Raw genomic sequence first — 20,884 nt, 5'->3', positions numbered from 1 at the left:
TTCATTTTCAACAAACCTACCTAAGCATTACTAGATGTGGTAAAATGCATTAGAATTCAACTGAAGAGCAATACTAATTTATAGCATGTTACCTCCATCTGCTGAAAGATCAGGCTGTGGGAAAAAAATGTCCTCATTACATGGTTAGTTTTACCGTTCTAGGTACCACTTGAGTCCATGGTAGACCCATTCAGTTAGAATACCAACACTGTTTAGTTCCTGGAAACTATATGAGAAAACGAGAAGGAGCCATAAAAATTCTACTACTTGAAGGTGTTTTCATAACTCTAGGTTTACTGCAATGCAATCAACCACTCTTTTCATAGAAGGTCATTCAGAAGAAGTGTTTCCTCTTCTCTAAATCATCCTGGCCTTTCTGCACTCTCTTCTGAACATCAACCAGACACTCGAAGTTAGGGATATTTGAAGAAACAGTGCCCCCTTTCCATGGCAACTACAGGTATAAAAACTGTTCTTGAGACTGCTCCAGACCCTTCCCCACCTTCCAGAAACTCACTCTCCTAGACTTCCATAGTAGTAACAGTCTTCATTTTCTTTTTTTTTTTTTTTTGGAGGGGGGTGGCACGTATTCCTCAATATCATCAGTAGGTTCCATTCAAAAGCTAGGGATACCAGGATGGTATCTAAGGCTTACTTCTCTTACCATTCTCCATATGTTTGGAAGGAGATGTATAGGTGTTCGATTAGGATGCATGTGCCCAACGAGTGCATTAAGTGACTTGGCCAGCATAGAAACCTGGGTGTTGACTAGCTTGGAGAAGAGTTGCCTGTGCAACTGAATGAAGACAAACAGTGAAATGACTTGGGGGAGCTATCCCCATGGTACCCAGCACAGCCTGGTCATGTCATAGGAACCACAGCCTTAAATACTAACTCTCTGAAGTTACCTCTGCACATCACTAGCTGAGACTCTCTCAATTGGTAAAATATAAGCCCGTGCTCATTTGATATCTTCTTTATTTATGTGTTTCACAGGGAACTAAATAACAAACAGAAAAATGGAAAAATCTTTTTCCCCAAGAAATGAATGGGCAATAAGGAAGCAAGAACAATAAATAATTCAAGGAACCAAACGAAAAGGACAGCATGGGAAACTTTCCTGTGCCAAGGGCATAAAGAACAGTTTAAAGCTACACAAGAAGATGTGAGAAGGAAAAATAAAAAACCAACAACTACAGTTTCTTTCTTGAAATATCTTGCAATATGGCAAATTCACCAAAAAGATGTAGCATTCCTCATCAAACACATTCATATTCCAAAAGGGGATTTTGTTAGATTCCTAAGCTGGTGTAGCCTCAAATATAGGGTCATTTCGCAATGTTTCTGGACAATAAAAGGCATTTTGTGGGTTTTTTTGTTTTTTATTTTATGTAATTAAAATTTTTTTCTTACATCACTGTAGTCCCCATCGCTCTCTCGCCACCACATCACTGGTGAACCATCACTAGTTTCTCTCTCCCGTTTGACCCCTCTGTTCCCCTTCCTTTGCAGCATGCCTCAGTTCCATGGTCAGTTTGCTTGTTTTCATATTTTCTTGACCTAATAAAAGTAATTTTGATGAAAAATAGCTATTCAAATGCCCTAAATATACAATATTATTTATAAAATAAATCCAGAGATATACAATATTATTTATGAAAATGTCAGTGTAAATAGTTTACAGTGTTATACAATAGGTTTAGACTGCCCAGAAACTTGCTTCAGAATGTAACAGGAAACTATTTTAAAACAGAAATGTGACTTCACAGTACTTGAACATTAGATTAGCTGAACTAACCAAATAAGGCAAACTATTTTCTATACATCTCTTCTTAGCTTTCCTGAATTTCACTCACATTACATAAAAGTAACATCTCAGATAATCTGACAGGACATTTCACTCTTTCAAGTCAGCTTGAAACACACACAAACGTCTCGGGCAATGTCATGGATAATTTAAGATTTATGAATCAGCACATAACTTTTCAGACTGGGATTTCCCCACTTTTTTCATTTCCATACTGTCCCTTCAACAAAAAGTAGGAAGGGCTGGGGAAAAAAACAGAGTGGATGAATCTAGTCCCTGCTCTCCGAATATTTACTATCTGAGAAAGACAACACAGAGACGAATAGATTCAAATACCTTGCCCCCAAATTTCCTAAGTGAATAAAAAGACAGATACAATTGGACAAAGTTGCACCTGAACTTAAGAGATAAGAAAACAACTTAAAATGGGTCCATTTGGCCAGAGTAAAGACCAACAGAGAGAATAATGTTCCCCTATCACCCATCCTCCTAGCTAAAAAAGTTCAAAGAAGGAGGTTCTACTTCAAGGCCTAGTAAGGCCTGAAGTTGCTGTGTTCTCTTTGAGGGTGGAAGGAAAACATGAAAATTTGCCAAAAAGCCTTAATGGCAGAAGAGGGGGCAGAATAAAAAATCATCCAGAGGCAGTTACATGGTATGGTTACTGACAGGTAGTGAAATGGTCCCACAGCTGAAAAAATAAAGGACAGAAATAAATGTGAATATTCATCTTTTTAAATATGTTGAAATTTCTGTAATAAGGAATTAATATAATGCCAAAGTGACACATCTGAAGTGCTTCAAGTAGGAAGGTAAGAGGTAGAAAGTGGAGTCAAAGATAGTAAGTTGAAAGGAAGCAATGAATCAGATTTGTTAGAGGAAAAACACAATACTGTAAAGGAAAGAAATCAAAGCCCACCAGCTTGTGAGGGGCATTTGGGGTGCCCATGCCTAGTACCAGGGTATCAGAAGACCAGAGGAAATCAGTGAGGAAGTGAGTGCTTCCCATGTATTGATGCTCAGGATACATGAAAAACTTAACCATCAGTACTGTAAGGTGTGGTCTAGTACTAAACTGCTGGTTATCAACTATGATGTGGCACTAAACAACTTACTGCCCACGTGGTCTGGGGAAAGGCTCATGAAAGTAGGTGCCATTGGGACAGCCAGGAAGTGTCCAGTGAAAGGGGAAATGCCAGTCAGTTTTCCCCAAACTGTGCTTCAAATTCTTCAAGTTATGAATATAAAAAAATGGGTTCTACATTAACTAAGGCAGGGACATACTATGTTTCACCTCCCTGAGGCTATGACAGGATATGTTAGTATTTTAAAAGCACCATGAAATCTGCAGCTAAAAATCCAACAACTAACTTCATTCAACTGAGAGATTCTGACCATTCACTGAAAAAAAAAAAAAAGCTGATACTGTGATCCTATTTTATACCGTGATCCTACTGCACATAACTAGGGACAAGCAGAGCCCCAGTTACTAAGCAGTTTTGAAGGAATTTAAATAAAATTGTGTCTGCATTATAAATTTAGCTACATGTGTTTTTCTTAAGTTGCATATAGATATGTAAACAAGCCAAAGGAAGTTCATCAAAGGATTTACTTGCTTGCTTGTCTAGATGTGGATTATGAGTAATTTCTGGTTGGATTTTGTTTCTTATGGTATTTGTGTGCATTGTTTTCTAAAATGAACATGCGCTGCTTTTATAATCAGAAGAAAAAAAATTAGGAGAAAAAAGCCTATTATTCTATTGCTAAAAAGGTGAGGTAAAATAAGATCCGGAGGAAAGTGTGATGAGCACACATCTGAATACCAATTATAAAACGCTGTACTGTTAAGCCTCCAAGCATTCCAATTGCCAAACAAGTCAAAATTCAACAGATGTCAGGTTCTTTCAATAAGATGTTCTTGTGCTAAATCCCCTAATTAAAATGAAATCAAAGAGGGCTGCACAAAGGACAGTGAACTGAAGGTGGTAAGATTAGCAGTATTTCTAGGATTTGAATAATCACTGCATACAGGTGATGAACACAATTGCCTCTATTTCTTCATTTACAGATGTTTTCTTTATATTTAATATGGACATAAAAGTCTCGTCTTGGGGCTTCTGGACCCCAGGAGCTCCTGCCCGAAGCCCCTGGTTTGCCCTTCACAAGGCTGTAGTGACTGCCTGCATGGCAGAGTGAGTCACGATTGCCCATTCCTCTTTCCTGAGCTGCTGCTACTTCCCACATACATGTACCTCTGACCCCTGTCCTCCTCCAGCAGAGGCTGGGGCAAACTCTGGAGAAAGTCCCCCACTGGATTCAACAACCAGCACTCGGGAGACATTACAAAGTATATTGGGGTGCAAGGAAATGAGACTGTTTAACCTGGAAAGGACAACTCCAGCAGTACTTTCTCCTCTGGGGGAGGGAGGGAAAGAGATGGTGGTGACTGTGTAAGTCAGATTTAAACTAGGTAAAACAGGGAAATTGCCTATGATCCACGTAAGAGCAGCACAGCTGAGTATCTGCGTCACTAGACAGTTCTTCAGGCTGTTTATGTGCACTATTTGGGCACCATGTGCTTGTTCTAAAGCTAGACAAAGGCAACATTTCCAGCCCCCAGCCCCTTTGTTAAGGGTAAAGGATGTCCTGTGAAACTCCATATAGTCTTTGTGGATGCCACCCCCACTCCATCAAGACACTGGGAACTACAAATCCCATGATCCCAAGGGGGAGGTTGTGAGGACCTAAGGGTGGAGTTAAGCAGACATTTTCTCTGTTTGTAAATAAAACCAGCCATGTTAGTGGGGTCACTCTCTCGGCCAGGCAGCGTTTGGTCTCAGCGGGTCACTTGGGATTCCAGGTAGGCAGAACAGGCATTTAAAAATTTATCCCCCTCTTGTCTCCCTGAGCTGTACATTTCCTTATTTCCCCTTCCCTTGTAAATAAACCTTTGTTAACCTTTTGTGTGTGCCTGCAGTTTAAGTTTCCATTAAGCATGCGGGTGAGGACCCACAGTCAGGCAACCTGTTTTATATCAGGGTTGCCCTGTAATACCTTTAACCAGAATTAAGAGGACTGCAGCACACAAGAGAGGACAATAAGGTAGAATGTCCTTAGGACAATAAGGTTGAATGTCCCAAGTGCCCTATTGAATTTTATTTGAATACATTCCAAAAAGAATTTAAGAAAGTGCACTAGAAAAAACACATTTACATTTAGCTAAAGAGTAGAAGGTGGCTTCACTAAGAACAATTTCTTTATACTCCTAGTTTTCAGTTAACCTCTCTCCCAAGAGGCCCCATTTCACTCTGACACAGGTTCATGCCTTTAGTCCTCACAAGCACCTGTGAAGCAAGGGCATCCATAACACCTGGCACTCATAACCGAGTGGCCCCTCTTGCAATAAACACAGAGAATTCATGGGCATATAGCTACTCTGAGAATACACTGTTAAGAACAGGACTCCCTTTATAGCCTGAGAGTTGCTTCTGAAGTCCAATCCAGGCCTGAATCTCTACATCCAACAAGAAGTAGAACAGAGATGACCAACTTGCCTAAAATGCTACTGGCAGTAGCACTTCAGAACCTTCAGTGGCTCCATTATTCTGTGACTTAAGTCTAGAATTCAAGACTTAGTGCCCCCAAACTGCATCCTCATCCCAAACAGCAGGACTAGGTCTTCCCAGACCACTGGAAGCCCTGCATTTCACAAAGCTCTCAGGTAACTGAGCCTGCTCCAGAGTGCCCCTCTCTGGCATTACATTCCAAATCTTGTACTGGAAACTATTAGGAAGATTAACTTGCTGTACCACACTGTTCTTCCAGAACATGCTTGTCCTTCAACCTGCTGCCATCAGTTGTCACTACAGTTTGTTTGAGCAGGCACCGTGCACCCATCCCTCCCCATGGCGTCCCTCTGGGCTGGGTTCCACTCCCACCTGCCTTCTGCTCAGGAGAGACTGGATGGCGTCGCAGGCCACATCCCTTACAGGAGCACCCTACCTCCTCAACAGGCCTCTCCCACTACTTTCTGAAATCCATGGTTAACTACATGTAGCTGGATCTCTTCTCCCATATTAGATTCCTCAATCTTGAGAGTAGAGATCTAGCTAATCCTTGTTCCCAAAGCACCTATGCTCAGCATCCTTGAAACAGAATCATTACAAAAGTCACAATGTTTTAATTAAATGAATTAGAAATTAACTGATACATTAACAGAACTTTTATTGTAATATAAAATGTAATTATGGGTATCTCCTAAATATCAGTGCTGAGTGAAGACCTACCCAAAAAAATCCACATAATCAAAATTTAATATAGATTCCAGCTTCACTCTCTCCTGAGAAGCCTTTACAACAGGTATGTATGAAAAATAACTGCAGTGTGACCTTCTTCCCTTTTATTCATTCATCAGAAAGGGCATGAAAAATAGCCACAAAAGTGAGCAAGCCTCTTAAAAAAGTAACAAGAAGTGAATCAATTAGAACTGGGTAAGACACCATTATGATGAAATAACTGAAAGGTAAACTAATGCAGCATACAATCAACTATGTAAAAATCCCAGCAAAGAAAACAAAGACATTTGCAGAAAAATGGAAGGAGGGGATGGTTAATAGAGCATACACAGAAAGACAACAGAAATTAAAATTAATTGCCATCAAATTAACAGTATTCAAAATAATTTCTATCTTTTATCCTCAAATAATTTCCCCCCGCTGTTGTCCTCTTTATCAACTGTTTTTTTTTCAATGAATGAGTTATGTGCTTGCTGTTAAAGATAAAACTGAAATAGTACAGAGAAAGTAAAAAATATGTCTTCCTAAGACTTCTTAATGTTCTGTGGATTCTTCCAGACATTGTGTGTGGGGGGAGGGGGGGCGCCGCACACACAGACAGTGAAACAGTGGCTGAATGATGAAAACAGGGGAGAGAAAGGATCCAGTATACGGAGCAACTTCCTTCTGAGGAAACTTAATTCAGCACTAACAGAACCAGGAAAGAAAGGCAGAGGTGTGGATGACCGAGAAAGGAAGAATCCACGTAGGTCCTTCTATCTGGAAGAGGCAGAGGGCCTCCCCATGCAAAGCAGAAATAAAATATTTGGTGAAATATTTCACAACTGAAACATGTGAATCTTATATATAACCTGTTCTGAAAATAGGAGTCCTATAAAAATGTTTCTGTTAATGTGTCAACGAAAAACAAGAGCAAATGAACTAGCTCCGTAATTCAGTGCCTGCCACATTCCTCCAGGTGTTGCTGCTTTTTTAGAAATTATGAACATACATACACAAATTTACATACATATTATAATATACAACCTTCAAATAAAGTTGTTTTTATCTATTTTTTCAAACTTAAAAGTCCCTAGTTTCTAAGTGAGATTTTACTTATAAATTCATTAACTTTATTTTTTTTTTTTTTGTAAGTCATTGTTTAATCCATAGTTAGTGCAAAGACTCCATTGTCAATGGTTCATTGACAGTACAGTGTACACAGGGGATACATGACAGACATTTCATGTTTTACTTTCATTAAGTAATCATGTTTTTATTTTTTTTTTTTTATTTTGTCATGATGTATCCCTGAATTTTATTTATTTTTTTTTTGTTATGTATATTTTTTTTTTTTTATAAATTTTATTGTTATATTCCCCATACAATTGCCGCCCCCCATTCTGACCCCAATCCCTCCCCTCCCACCCCCGCCCCCTAAAAGTGTCTCTGGTTCATAGTTTTTTGTTGATTTTGATTTTCACTTTCTTATAGTTTTTCATTTTCCTGGTCCATTATTTAAGTTTTCTAGATTCCTGCTATGAGTGAGACCATCCGGTATTTTTCTTTTTCTTTTTGGCTTATTTCGCTGAGCATGATCCCTTCCAGCGCCATCCATGTTGCAGCAAATTGCATGTGTTTATCTTTTTTGAATGCTGAGTAATATTCCATGGTATATATGTACCACATCTTCTTGATCCAGTCATCTATTTTTGGGCATTTGGGTTGTTTCCAAAGCTTAGCTATTGTAAACAGTGCTGCTATAAACATAGGGGTGCAGGTGTTCTTTGGAATTGATGTTTCTGTGTCCTTTGGGTAAATACCTAGGAGTGGAATTGCTGGGTCATATGGAAGCTCTATGTTTAGTAGGTCCAGAAATCTCCACACAGCTTTCCACAGTGGTTGGACCAGTTTGCACTCCCACCAACAGTGCAGAAGAGTTCCTTTTTCTCCACACCCTCGCCAACATTTGTTGTTGCTAGTTTTTTTAATATGTGCCATTCTCACTGGTGTAAGATGGTATCTCATGGTAGTTTTGATTTGCATTTCCCTGATGACAAGTGATGTTGAACATTTTTTCATATGCCTGTTGGCCATTTGCATTTCCTCTTCAGAGAAGTTTCTTTTAAGCTCTTCTGCCCATAAATTCATTAACTTTTTCATTAACTTTATCACTTAAGCTGTAATTTACCAATTAGGGAAAAAGTAAAATGCAAATCAATCAAATGTTCGAAGAGAAGTCTTTTGTTTCCTGGCCACCCTTTTCATTTTTTGTGGCAAAGTGAAATTAATCCTCTCAGTTTTTGACTTAAGATCTAACAGTTTTGTGTTTGCATTAGCATTTGCTTTAACATTTGATCACTTTTGTCTGTTCAGTCCTGAGTGTTTATAAAGTGCAAACAAACATAACACATTTATACTCTCGTGCTTAAAACTCACAAGAGCTTCCCTCCTGCTTTCAAGGTAAAAGAATTTCCCAAAAGCAGGCTATCCCTAATTACACAGCCCTATACTCCTGACCTTCAGCTCTGGTCAAAGGCAAAGGGAACGGGCTGCAGCCCCTGAAGGCACTCAGGAGCATGCCTAAGAAGCCATGTGGCAACTTCTGTGGCTGCACAACCCAAACAACTCTTTCTTCCTTCTCTTGGCCATCCCTACCCATCTCTCTCTCTCCCCTCCTTCAAGACTGCACTGTGCGTAGTTTCTACCAGGGAGCTGTCCCCACCCACCCTATCCCCAGCCCTCCAGAGCATCCCTGGAGGCCCACAGGTAAGTCTGGGATGGCGTTTCTCAGAAGAAAATAAAAAATATCATTTTTCCACATGATTACCTTCTAACACCAGCTCCCCTGGCAATAAAAAGCGAAGGACCTATCAGTGTGGAGTTTTCTGACAAAATAACAGATTTTGAAGGGTTTGTTTTTTTTTTTTGACAAAACTGTAGTTAAAACAGATTTAAAAGTACGTTGATATAAAAAAATCTTTAACAGAACACAAGTGCAAGAAAAAGCCCATGAGTGTTGAACAATCACAGATTTAGGAAGCATCAGAGATATACAAATCAAAACACATGCATCATTTTTTTCCTATTAGGGATGTTTCTAGGGATGCCAGTACACTGTTAATGGTGCCAGTGTTAAAACAGACATCCTTACCTCGATTGTGGCAATTAAAATTGACAGAAACCTTTCTGGGGGGAAAAAATGGTGGGAAAATCAGAAAATGTTCATATTGTTGGGTTCTATAATCTCTTTCAAAGTAAGGGAAAGAATGCTGGCTGTCCAGAAGCAGGAGGGATTTTCTGCTGAGTCCCACGCTCACACTAGCTTTCCGCAATTTTCCTCAACAAGCCCCAGGTGCTCTGCAAGTGTGACCTATTAGCAACCACTCTTTCTCTTAAATTCCCAACACCTACCCCAGCCCACCTTGCTTTCCAAAAGACAATCGCAGCTATTTTATTTTTTCAAAGTTTTTTGATGCACCACCCACTAAGTCCCAAGTATTTCAGGCCAGGGACTGTGCCTTATTTTGTTCAGGATACTTAATTCTAAATAGAGGCTTCATGACAAATGCCAACCACATTTGAATAGAAAAATACAATACAACAAACCCTGAGCAGTGAGTTGACAGTCTGCCGGATTTTACAATCTACAATCACCTATTGTACAAAGAAACTGCCATGCTATTTATTTACTCAGCTTCTCATGTGTGTGTTTATCAAAGTAATGCCTATACTAGTGAAAAGTAATCATTTCACATGATTACTTTCTAACACCTGCTCTCCTGACAATAAAAAAGCAAGGGACGGGGCCTCCCTGGTGGCACAGTAGGCTGAGCGCCGCACTGTGAAGCTGTCCGCAGCCTCTGCAGTGCCGGTTCGATCCCGGCTAGCGAGCAAGAATCCCACATGGTGCGGCAGACCTCTCCTGTCTCGCCCGCTGCTCCCCTCAGCAGTGTATTTCGTCAATCTGCCTGTTCTGCTCCCCGCTCTGTCTCTGGTGAATCCTCTCACCCTCCCGCGCATCTGGCCTGTACCCCAGTTATTGTATAAATAAATAAATCTTGGGGGAAAAAAAGCGAGGGACCTATCAATGTGGAGTTTTCTGACAAAATAACAGATTTTGAAGGTTTGGGTTTTTTTTTTTTACAAAACTGTAAAAAATAGACTTAAAGGTAAAACATCTTTTAAAATACAAATGTTTTAAAATAATACTGCCAACAAATAATACTGTAGGCATGAGGGGGGGAAAACAATGCTTTCCTTATCTTTTTTCACTCCCAGATGCAAGAACTTTCAATTCATAACACTGCTTGCTGTAGGAGTTCCTGTTCCTAAGTAGCTTACTCATACCCATATTTCCTTATTTATCAATTTTATGTGTTATCTACTGAAGTTCCGAGTGGAAGATAATAGACATTCTTCCAGAAATTGCCCCTACCTTTGCCCTAGTCAATGTAAATGTGTATATACACATATATATCACACTTAGAAAACTTACAGAGAAACAGACTGTAGAGAGCAAGATTTATCGTATTCTAGCTATATTCCCCCAATTGCTTACTTTTACCTTTCCTAGAGCAAGTGACTGCTTCATTCCCTGCCCCCCACCCCCGCAATTTGCTTAGTTTCTATATATCAACCTTAATTCTTCCTAAACCCAGTAAAATAATTTCTTCTTGCTACAGTTTTCCATATGCTTAAAAGCACCAGGTGCCCTGCCCTGTCAATTTCTGCTCTTTCCGGGTGACCTCTCCCCTAAGACTCCCCGAACTCACACTCCAGTCCTGCCAGCTGGTCTCCAGGTCTCTTCATGGGGCTCCCAGGGACACCCCATCATCATGGTCATCCTTGCAGTTCCTTCCCTGCTCTCCAGTGGTAAAATTTAGCAGTCTGTCATAAGCCTTAAACTGACTGATGGCCTGGCTGGGTATTGCGCTCAAGGTAGTTAAAACCTTTACCACTAGACTTTTAAGGTTATATTTCATTATATCTAGCTTCCAAATCTAATCATATTCTAATTCCGGCTCTTTTATGTATTCTATGTTCTTTTTCAGGATTTCTTTAAGATTATCCCTCTAATACTGGCTAATTTTTGTGTAAGGTTTTTTATAGCCCTTAAATTGGACATCTAGTGGGCCTTTTAAACATAAAATATACCTTTTCCAGCTAACTGAAATTATATTTCATTGTTGTTGTGTTGTTGTTTTTTAACAATTTCCTTTGCTTCTTTTTCTGGTCTTTCAAATTTTGTAAATTTTCTGTTTATTGGATATTGGACCTTCTGGAGTTCCTTTTCTTCCCCACTCTAATTCTTTTTATTTTAGGTACCAGAAGAATTTTTTGAATTTCATTTTTCAACCAGACTACTTAATTTTTTCAAATTGATTCAGGATAAATTTTGAAGAGATTATGTGTCCTCTATTTCTTCATTTATAAAAGTTCTATTCTTGTTTCACAACTGCAATATTCTCTCCCATCCCTGCTAAGAGCAAACTAATTTTGAAAGTTTTATTTTTATATTCAGAGTTTATATTTTTCCCAGACTTGATTCTCTTCTGCATATTGCAATCACTGCCATTGTCAGGTGGAAGGCTTGTGCAGCTCTGCTATCACTGGCCAGTCCTTCATCTTGACGACTGAAGGGCTGAAAAGGAGACCGAAGCTCTGTGTTCTGAAGGCAGGGCATGAGTACTGAACAGACTTTCCAGTAGGAGACTAGGTAAGTATCCAATCAGTTTACTTGGTTTATAGGAGGAAAGTATAAATCACACTCTCTGACCACCTGTTTAGTCTCTGAGTTCCTATTTCCAGAGAAATTTGTTGCTTTACATAGTCTGTCTGCCATCCAAACACAGAATCTAAAATTGCCACTTTGTCAATTAACCAGCCATTATTACAGACAGTGGGCAGACATATAACCTATCCTCAGCCAATGAGATAGGAACCTGTTGGACTCTGAACTGAAAAGCAGAATCAGGGTCAATAGCAGTGACTGCGGCGCAGCCCAGGGCCCTGCTGACAGTGCAAAGCTAAGCATCAGTGCTCTGGGCAGCCAGCCACCGCTGATCCCGCTTTCCTGTGTGACTGCTCTCTTAGCCACTTGAACCACCCTTGGTTTTGCCCATTTTCTAGACGTAGTCCCACAGGCTTCCCAGTGATTCAAGTCACTAAGTATTATTTCCATAAATTCCTTTCCTGCTTAAATAAGACAGAGGATGTTTTTCTGTATAGTGAGAACCCACAGATGCCTGTATTCATAGATCATTTTTAGAATATGCTTCAGTTTCTCTAGAGAAGAGCAGAAGAGCAGTTCCATTTCCTGCCTGGCTTCCAGTCTTCTGGGAAGCTACTTCAGCAAAGAATGTTTCAAAATAATTCCTCCCTGATTCCAGAGCCTTGGGGCCTCCAACTCTGGGGTTGTGATGGGTGAAATGCATTCACATTCAATTTTATCCATACTGAAAAATGAGTTTAAGATATTTTTTTTTTCTCTCTCTCTCCCCCCACCCATGCCCCAAAGCCCCCACCCCTGAGGAAAACTGTTAATAATTCCAGACATGCTCCTAAATTTCCTCTTCTTTATCTCTCTATCTTTCTATATTCCTTTAATAACAGTGTCCTCAGGCAGGGGAGGGGAAGCAGCAGAGCGCTACATTCAATCTGACAAGGTTAACTGGGCACTAAAATGTTATTAGTCCAAACTGAAAACTTCCAATTATGAAATACTACAAACATGTAAAAACTGAGACGATACCTAGTATCCATCACCCAGATTTCGTAACAGTAAACTGTCTGCCAAATTTGCTTCAGGTCACATAGAAATACAACATGACAGAGCTAAAATACAAGGTGCGATCCCATTCTCTCAGCCTCTCCAGAGGAATTTCACCCCTGAAGGTGCAATGCACCCTTCCAGTTAGTACTCTGGATGTTTACGAGATCTAAGTTGATAACATCATTTAGAACACATCCTGTTACAGCTTTGTTTTTCACACAAAATTGTTTTTGAGATTTGGACATGTTGATGCAGAGTCCTTATAATTATGTCTGTGTGTTTTCCATTTTTTGTATAAATATGAGTTTATGTATTTATGAGTTTGGTGATTCAAATCTAGGTTGTTTCCAACTTTTTTGCTTTTATAGACAATGAGATAAGGGTCATGCTGCTCACGTGTTATTTGGGAACGGTCATGAGAGTTTGCCTAGAGGCTTCCAAAACCGGGAGCTGCTCAGTCTCAAAGCGGAGCACCTTTCACTCTAACTAGAGAATATGTTACAATCCGAAAGTAAATTAGACAACATTGTTTCCTGCCAGGTCTTTGTCTTTGAATTATTACCAGTGTGATGGACTAAAATATCCTCTTTTGTTACTTTCACTGGTATTTTCCTGAATTCAACTAAAATGAGAATTTTATTTCCTTTAAAATTCTTATCTATTTATATTTTGCCTGTTTTTCTACTAAATTTTTGTCTTCTTTGCTATTAACTCCTAGGATTTCTTTATATACTATGGATATTAATCCTTCATTAAACATGTGTCTGGATGTATTCTCATGTTCTATGGCTCTACCTTTACCTTTTTTAAGGTCCATTTTCTTATACATATACATTTAAATTTTTTAACAGTGAAATTTATCATTCTTCTTTATAGTTTGGGTTTTTTCTATCTTGTTCAAAAAAATTCTTCCAATCTCTAATAACATAAAGATGTTTTCCTGTATTTTTGTTTAAAAATTTAAGTCTCTCTTTAAATGTTTCTAATTAATCTAAAATTTATTTATAGGAATATAATTTAATTTTTACCACCCTGTCCACATTATTTTTGAATGTAAGAATTTATAGCTTTAAAACCATGGTGCAGGTTTTCAGATTAAAAAAAAAAACTAAGTGTGAAATGAAAAGCAAATTAATTCAGCTTACTGAAAGAACCTTAGTTTATAATAAAAGCAAATTAAAATCCAACATGTCATTTTCAAGATGCATAAACAAGAAAAGATAGAGAAAATTTTGAACAAAATTACAGTAAATATACACACAGAGGCAATATTATAGGAACCAACTTTAGAGGAAAATATTAAGGTAGGTTTTATATGACAAAAAGAATAATAAAATAGCAGCATTAGGTCAAGTAGTAAGAAGTGACATCAAGGCAAAAGTTGAGACATGAAAGGAGAAACTGACAAAAATAATCACATTTCATTATTAACTACAAATATTTACTGTGTGTCTACTCTATATGAGTTATTATTCCTGGTACTCAAGCTACACCACTGAAAATAAGTGACCTAATTACTCACTTTTAAAAGTGACCAAATTTTTGCTAGAATTTCCTTATAGCAAAGATACAGATCAAACATAAATCAAAGTATATCTTACATTCTGCAAAGTGTTATGAAGAACAAAGCAGGAAAGGGGTGGAAGAGTGCTGGAAATCTCAATTCTACAAGGTAGTCAGGGAAGTCATGTGCTCAGAAGTCGACATTTCTGTCAAGAGCAGAAGGAAGCAAGGGAGCAAGGCCACCACAGCACCAGATGGGCCCAGTGCAGAGTCACAAGAATAACAGAAAAAAAAGTATGACATCAGTGAAACAAAGTTATACTGACCTCTGTGCCTTAAAATGCATTCAACTTTCTATTCAGCTGTTCAGTCTGTATAAAAAACAGAGCAAGCATTAAGTACTTAGAGAAGCTAAAATTTAATTACTTTATTCTTGAATCAAAGGTTAATTTTTAAGAGTACCTAATAAAATTAAAATAACACCTACATCTAAGAACAAGCTGAAACACAAAGAGATTATTTAGAATTTTTGAAAAATGTAAAGCAAAATTTCTAACCTATTAGACTAAAGCCAAAATAATATACTAAGATGAATTTATAACTTTTAATATAAACAATAAACTGAGAATTCAACTCAGAAAAGAACAGGAAAATGTAATAAAGAAAAAGTAAAATTTAAACTATAAACAACCAATAAATGATAGAATAAAGTACAGTTCTTTGACAAAAACAATTTTTTTTTTTAAATTTACTTTTGTGTAGAAGGATGGGGTATAGTCCAGAGGTACAGGGGGTGAGAGGATTCACCAGACACAGAGTGGAGAGTAGAACAGGCCAATCTACTGAGATACACTGCTGAAGAGAGCAGTGGGTAAGACAGTGGGTCTGCTGTGCCATATGTGGGTCAGCTCCCTGGCTGGGAATCAAACTCAGGCCCTAGTGGTTATAGTACTGAGACTTAACCCCTAGGCCACCAGTGAGGCTCTGGTACTTATTTTAAACAACAAAAAACCTATTAATATTAGAGACTGGATAACTCATCATGACCCAAAATGAAATGACATAATTGTATTAGGGAAAAAATGGAACCCCATCATTATTCTGATATCCTGGATTTACTTGATAGCTACTGTATTCACAGCAGCATCCCCAGGGTCTGAAACATCATTAGATCAAGATGAATACTTTATGTATGATGAATAAGATGTATGATTATGTACATGAAACATTTGCCCAAATTGTTCAGAAAAATTAAAAAAAAGGTGGTCCTTGAGAGGTGAAAGATAATGCTAACACATGATCCACACTAAGAATGTATCTTTTCAGGGCCTCCCTGGTGGTGCAAGGGGTTAAGATGCAACCTATGAAGCTATCTGCAGCCACTGCAGCACGAGTTCAATCCCCCGCCAGGGAGCTACCCACATGGCGCAGCAGACCTCTCCTGACTCGCCCGCTGCTCCCCTCAGCAGTGTGTTTCAGTCAGTCTGCCTGTTCTGTTTCCCGCTCTGTCTCTGGTGAATCCTCTTAACCCCCACACCTCTGGTCTGTGCCCTGGTTCTTGAATGCATAAATAAATCTTTACAAAAAAAAGAATGTATCTTTTCACAATGAAAAATTCATTTTGTTATTGAGCAAAGTAACAAACAAAAAGAATAGGAAGAGGAGACTCACTAGAAAGAAAATGCTTCACTTTACAACCATAAAACAAATTCTTTAGTACAGTGTTATTGTAATACAAGCAGCTAAGTAGTGCAAGTCATTAAAATGTGAGAATTCTAAGGAAAATAAAGAACAACATTAAAAATTAATCTACACAAAAAAAATCTAAGTCACAGCACTATGAACTGCAATGTGAAATGGAAATAAACTAAAAGTGTAACTAGAAAAGAGTTAAGTAAATTATTATGCCAAAGCAATTTTTTCAATGGTATAATAATAATAATACATGGGAAACATTTTATGGTTCACTAAGTTTCAAAAAAGTGTATGCTTACAAAAAAGAGTATGTGTATATGTGCATATACATATAATCACTGTCCATGAAATTTTGAAAATAATTTAGCCTCAAAATTTTAATCATAACATAAAAAATAACTTAGACATCTACTTAAAAGAACTTTTATAAAGTACTAATTTTTCAAATAGTTTTCCAAGTCAAATTTTAGAATCTTATGACTAAAGTTCCATTTTTTCATAATAATATTATGAAGACTCTAAAACACAGCATTTACTGTCCTAATAGCTGAGTCATCCAGGAAAATGACAGGCTGACTCTATAAGAATATCTGAAATAAAATTTTGAAAAAAAATCTATAATTTGTTCCAGGAAATCAGAGTCGAGGGAGCTGAAAATGTGCAGAGCTTCTCAACTTAGCTGTTACACATTGTCCTTATTTTAGCAGGTGTGGAAGATGCTATCCATTACCTACCCTTTTCTATCCCTCCTAATTCTTCCATAACAATAGATTCTCGATTTGTTCAAGCATCTGTGGAGAACCCTGGCAGGCTTCCTTTATCCTATTTATCCCTTAACCCAGGGGAGAGATCAGGAGTTTTCTAAATCAGTCATGAAACCTCATGCCCCTTAGCCAGTGACTAATCTAGGCTTACTACCCAATTTGGTTGTGACCAATGAGATATAAGCAGATGCCTGCAGGATGCAACATCCTGGCAAACTACAGCTTTCCTGATAAAACAGACTCAGCTAGCAAGCCCTTTGTCTAGCACATTCTGCTTCCCCCTTCTTCCTGGAGTACAGGAAGCCTGGAAGAGCAATAGGCATCCTACATTCATAAGGCCAGCCTGAGGAAAGACACCAGTGGAATGAAGAAAAAGATCCAAAGTAGTAAGAAGGGGGTGGGGAGATAAGGTGATTTTTTGTCGTTCAATGAACAGCTCAGTCTCATATCAGAAACTTTTTATTGTTTAATGAACAGCTCAGTCCCAAATCTCTGCATAGGAGAGAGGGGTGCACACAACCTGATGTGGAAACAGCAGCATCTCATCTGAGAAAAACAGGACTCAGGTAAGCAGAGAGCCACAGGCAAAACTGGGAAAACAGGTAAACACCAGCAATGGCAAGCCCTATGTTGCTAGACAGCAATCAAGGAACAAGAGCTGGAGGTGAAACACCCACCATCCCTGCCTTTAGTGGTGCCTGAGACCACCAAACAGTCTTATCTAAGGGGGTGACTGTCATCCTACGAGTATGGGCAGCTGAACTCGAGCTTATGGGGAAAGGCTGGTGAGTTGCACTTGCTGTGAGTGGGAAAAGGTCTACCTGTGACCCACATCTACCAGTCTTCTTTCTACCACTGGCTTCTCTGTTTACAGAAAACATCACATCTACCTGTGGCCTTGCTGGGATAACATTTATCTATGACATCTGCTGCTTCAAGTCAGAGTTCAAATCACCTAGTCCCTGGTGCAGAAACTTGCATCTCACCTTGGAAGGCTCTGTAAATGATAGGCACTGGGAATAGCCCTCCACTGCGCTCCCTCTCCACAACAGCCCCTGCCAGTGCCACAGCCTGAGAAAGGGTCAAGAGGGCTGCCAGGGAGACAACTTTACAGACAGCACCTCCAGACCCTAAGAACACACGGCCCTCATCCACCCATGCTTGCAACTGGAACTGCAGCCTGTCTATAGTCCAAATGCACAGATCTTTGCCTCTGCCTGTATACCTGGGAAAAACTACTGGTTGCAGAACCTGCAAACTGTAGTTGAACCGCAGCTGAGGGGTCAGTGTTAGCCTGAAACTGTTGGGAAGTTCTGACTGAGGAGGAACTTACCTAAGGGAAGGAGTCATTGCAGACCTCCTCCCTATGCCCAGCTGATGCCTCTGCAGCCCCTCAGTAGTCTAACTCTTGCTACTCTCTACCAAAACCTCTTGGCTCGCTCCTGACCTGGTCCCTACCCTGTTCCAGCATTGGAGTTCCATTCTTCTAAACCAGTGTACAAACATCAGTGTTTTAAGCAAAAACATATACCTCAGGGTCCTGGGCAAACAATCTACGAGTATTTCCTGCAACCTGTAATCTTACTATAAGGCCAACATACCAAAGTAAGAAATGGTTTAGCTTAACCCTTTGAAATTAAAAATGAAAAGCCAGGAATTTACCACAAAAGATGGAACAATAAAAACCTTGCAAAACCCAAACTGAACAGAAATAGGTAACTTACCTGAAATAGAGTTTAAAGCAAAAATCCAAACTATGCATACTGATATAAGAAAAAAATCAATGAACAAAATGAGAATTACAGAAAGGACAGAGAAAACAGGAGGAAGCTCTAAGTGTAAATATCAGAAATAGAATATAGAATCTTAGAATGAACAGAAAAATAGAGGAAGTGAGTTTGAAGATAAAGTAATGTAAACACACAAATAGACTAGCAAAAAGAAAACAAAAAGAGCAAAAATATTGCAAGAGCCATATTGGACAATATCAAGAGAAACGCTATCTGCATCATAGGTGTCCCATACGGAAGCAAGAGTGAGAAAGGGGGAGAAACCTTATTTAACAAAATAATGGCAAAGAAGCTGACTAACAAGAAAGTTAGGCCTAAAATCCAAGAGACCTAAAATTTTCTAAAAAAATTAATTCAAACAGACACATGCCAAGACATATTATAATTATAAACTGTTAAAAATTAATGATAAGGAAATAACACTAAAAGTGTCCAGAGGAAAAAATGACTCATTTATATGGGAATCACTATAAGATTACCTGTAGATTTCTTGGGGGAAACTTTGCGATCAGAAGGGAATAGCATGATATATTTAAAGTGCTAAAAGAGGGCCTCCCTGGTGGCGCAGCGGTTGAGCGCTGGGTTGCGAAGATGCCCGTGGCCTCTGCGGCGCCGGTTCGATCCCCGGCTGCTCCCTGGCCACCAGAGGAGGGTCCCACATGGCGCGCAGACCTCTCCTGCTGCCCGCTGCTCCCCTCAGCAGTGTACTTCGGTCCTTCTGCCTGCTCTGCTCCCTGCTCTGGCTCTGGTGAATTCTCTGACCCTCCCGCACTTCTGACTGTACCCAGTGCATGTATAAACAAACAAACAAACAAACAAATAAATAAACATGCCTCTATTAAAAAAAAAATAAAGTGCTAAAAGAAAAGGATTTCCAGATGACAATACAATTGACTTAGACACACTATCAGTCAGAATTAAAGGAGGAATAAAGAGCTTTACAAATAAGAACTCATCACCACTAAACTGGTCTTGCAAGAAAATTAAAGGGACTCAAAATGAAACGAAATTTTATCTAGAAGTGGTAAGACTCAAAAGCATACAGTTTCAAGGGGAAGGAGAGTGAAAACATGGGGTATTGGAACAAGTTTGAGATTAACTTGCTCAGTAGGCTACAAATATAGATCCTCATATATAAACCTCAAGATAACCTCAAACGAAAAATCATAGACAAAATGGATATGAAATTCAAAAGGGAACATAAATAATATAAAAGCAAGATGCTGATATACAAAATAGAGTAAAACAAAAGAACAAATAATAAAACACCAAAAAGATAACAAAATGGCAATATTTACATTTCAATAATTATTCTGAATGTTAATGGTTTGAATGTACCAATGAAAAGGCAGAATGAATGAAGTGATCAGAAAGCAAAATCCAACTTTTTGCTGTGTACCGGAAACTCATCTTAGTTCTAAAGACAAATAAAAGTTTAAAGTATATGGCTGGGGGCCTCCCTGGTGGCACAAGGGGTTAAGATACAACCTGTGAAGCTGTCTGCAGCCTCTGCAGCATGAGTTCTAACCACTGGCCTACCCACCAGGGAGCAACCCACATGGCACAGCAGATCTCTCCTGACACGCCTGCTGCACCCCTCAGCAGTGTACTTCGGTCAATCTGCCTGTTCTGTTCCCCACTCTGTCTCTGGTGAATCCTCCTCTGGCCTGTTCCCCAGCTCTTGTATGCATAAATAAATAGATCTTTTAAAAAAATAAAGTAAATGGCTGGGAGACAATCCTACAAGCAAATGGTTATCAAAAATAATTTTCCAGTAAAAAGAATAACAAGATAGAGGGATGTACATTATATAATGACTGAAGGCTTAATTCAAGAAGACAACACTTATTACTACATAAGACCCAATGATAGGGCACAACGATACATAAAGCAATTACTGGTAGAACAAAAAGAGGAACAATGACAAGACCACAATAAAGTAAGGAATTTTAACACCCCAATTACACCCTGGAGAGATCAATTAGAGAGAGAATAAATAAGGATACAATGGCCTTAAATGATGAATGAGTTCAGATAGGCAGAACATTCTACTCAAAAACAGCAGAATTTATATTTATCTCAAGTGCACATAGAACACTCTCTAAGAGGGACTGTATACTGGTTGACAAATCAAGTGTTAATAAACGTGAAAATTAAAATCATATCGGGCCTCCCCTGGTACCGCAGCGGTTGAGCACTGGGCTGCGAAGCTGCCCGCAGCCTCTGCAGTTTCGGTTCGATCCCTGGCTGCCGGTGAGGGTCCCACATGGTGCAGCAGA

The 20,884-nt window shown here is 39.0% G+C and overlaps 1 protein-coding gene across 11 annotated transcripts in view; it reads right to left on the bottom strand.

Moving 5' to 3' along the window:
* The window catches only part of SIPA1L1 (signal induced proliferation associated 1 like 1), a 517,634-nt gene that overhangs the window by 310,592 nt on the left and 186,158 nt on the right, over positions 1 to 20,884 (bottom strand). For 7 of the 11 annotated variants that reach the window (XM_054691347.1, XM_037503618.2, XM_054691371.1 and 4 more), the window contains one exon: positions 14,683 to 14,727. The exons of 2 other annotated variants lie outside the window; for them this stretch is intronic. The gene's annotated coding sequence lies outside the window, so the exon portion shown is untranslated. Of the gene's footprint in view, positions 1 to 1,413; positions 1,561 to 14,682; positions 14,728 to 20,884 lie in introns of all 11 variants that reach the window. 2 more of the 11 variants (XM_054691354.1, XM_054691361.1) reach the window with 2 other exon arrangements.

Source organism: Talpa occidentalis, unplaced genomic scaffold (genome assembly GCF_014898055.3).
Source record: "Talpa occidentalis isolate TD23 unplaced genomic scaffold, MPIMG_talOcc4v2.1 talOcc4.11, whole genome shotgun sequence".
NCBI lineage: Eukaryota > Metazoa > Chordata > Mammalia > Eulipotyphla > Talpidae > Talpa > Talpa occidentalis.
This window is presented reverse-complemented; position numbering and strand designations above follow the sequence as displayed.